Here is a 2,500-nt window from a genome sequence, read left to right as displayed (position 1 = left end):
CAGTCACATCAGCACCTCTCGATATCCTAATCTATATCTACAAACACAAGACGGTAACTCTGCTATTCTGCAAATCTGCAACTATGCAACTTGCAGCCGGCCATTGTATCATAATAACCTAATAGAAATTTACATTCCTCTGCACCTACCTCTCTATCTACCTAAATGTCTACCTCTATCTACCGGCCTCTTACACTCTCTTATGTTTCATATTTCTGCCCCATACAGTGCTGTCGGTACAATCACTCCTTCATACAATCTCCTCTTACCATCCATTCCCAAATGTCTATTTCTCATTACACTTTTTAATCCCCCAAGGCATTTACTTACTTCTCTCAATCTACATTCTATCTTTACCTCCATTCCTCCCTTTCCCACATATTCGCACCTAGGTAACTAAAACTATCTATTTCTTCGAGACTCTCTCCCTTAATACTCACTTCTAGTTTACTGTAAGTTTCTCCCCTTGTACATCTCATCACCTTACTTTTACCTACATTTACCTTCAACTTTCTTCTTTCGCACACCTTCCCAAACTCTGTCATTAACTTTCTCAATCCCTCCTCTGATCCTGCTACAAGCGCAGTGTTGTCAGTAAACAAAAACTGGGTTATCTCCCACTTTTCTCTATTTTCTTTAACTATCTTTAATCCCCGACCCATTATCCTTACGTTTACTTTTCGTACTACTTCATCCATGTATAGATTGAATAGCTAAGGCAACATAACACATTCCTGGCGAAGTCCCACCTTTACCTCAAACCACTCACTCTCTTCATTTCTGATTCTAACACAGGCTCTATTCCTGTCGTAAAAACTCTTGACTACTCTTACCAGTTTTCCTCCTATTCCATATATATGCAATACTTCCCCACACTGCCTTCATGTATACCCTGTCATAAGCCTTTTCCAAATCCATAAAGGACAAAAAAAAAAATCCTTACCTTTTCCTAAAGCTTTCTCACATATCTGTCTTACCACAAATATCTGATCCACTCAACCCCTACCTGTCCTAAACCCATACTTCCTCACCAATTACTCCCTCTGTCCCTCTCCTAATCCTCTCAATCAAAACCCTCCCTTAAGCCTTCCCATCCACACTTAACAAACTGATCTCTCTGAAACTACTACACTCACACTTGCCCCCTTTTCCTTGTAACGTGGAACTATACAGGCAATCCTCCAGTCCCCTGGCACTCTACCCTCTTTTAAACAAACATTAAATAGCCTCACCAGCCAGCCTACCATCACTGTACCTCCTTTTTTAGACATTCTGCATGACACCCATCCAACCCAGGTGCCATACCTCTTCTCATCATCTTTACAACTACTTTCACCTCACCTTTCCTTTTTTTCTCCCCCATTTTCCTCACTCATCACTGTCATTTTCTTAGCGTTTCCCATTGCAACTATCTTTGCTTCCCTACTCTCCATATTTAGCAACTCCCTAAAATACTCTGCCCATCTTCCTCTTACTGCCGTTTCATCCATTATCATCTCTCCATCTGCACATTTTACCTTTTCTTCTCTACTTGATTCGCCTCCTGTCTCTCTTAATTTCTTTCCAATTATATTTTATCTCTTTCAAAATTTTCTGTCATACTCTTACGCCATTTCACATCTGCTCTCCTCTTTACCTCCTTTATCTTATCCTTTACTTCTCTTTTCTTTTCTTTTCTTTGTACCTCTCATATCATTCATCCTATTTTGTAACCAATCTGTGAATTCTTTATTCTTTTCTTCTACAACCATCTTTGCTTCCTCATCCCACCACTCACTACCCTTCCTTCTATTTCCTCACGTCCTCCTTATTCCACAAACCATCTTTGCACATCTTGTGACTCCCTCCTTGAACAATCCCCATTCCTCCTCCACTCCTAGTTCTACTCTATCTTTCACTCCCTCCCACTCCTCTCTCAGTTTCTTCTTGTACTCCTTCTCTTTTTCTTTCTCATTTAACCGGTTTACTTTAAGCTCCTCCCTACCTTCTGTCCTTTTCCTCTGCCTCCATCTACCCTCCATTCTCAACTTACCTTCCACCAAAAAATTACCCACACTTCCCAACCTCTCCGTCTATTGGTTCATTTCCTACCCTAGCATTAAGGCCTCTCAATATCACTACATTAACATTTCTCCCTAAACACTCTACGCACTCATTTAAAGCTATCCAAAAAGCCTCCCCTTCCTCTACACTTTTCTCACTACCGGCCCCATATGCATTTACAAAAACCAACATCTCCCTTCCCAGTTTCACCTTCATCCACATTAACCTTAAAGAAACCTCTTTCCACTCCACTACACGTTTACCTATCTCTTCATTTACTAGTATAGCCACCTTTTCTTTCCCTCGTCCTCTCTTCACTCCTGAGACCCTACACTTCCAAACTCAAATTCGCTTTGTTTCACTTAATGGCAAACATCCATCTTTCTTCTCACAAATATACTGGCTATCTCTTCCCTTTCACTCTCATCTGTACCACATCCACACACTTTAAAAGACC

The sequence above is a fragment of the Oratosquilla oratoria genome, chromosome 29, assembly GCF_046742065.1.
Source record: "Oratosquilla oratoria isolate Oo_2021 chromosome 29, ASM4674206v1, whole genome shotgun sequence".
NCBI classification, from domain to species: domain Eukaryota; kingdom Metazoa; phylum Arthropoda; class Malacostraca; order Stomatopoda; family Squillidae; genus Oratosquilla; species Oratosquilla oratoria.
The sequence above is the reverse complement of the archived record's forward strand: the minus strand, read 5'-3'. Positions refer to the sequence as shown.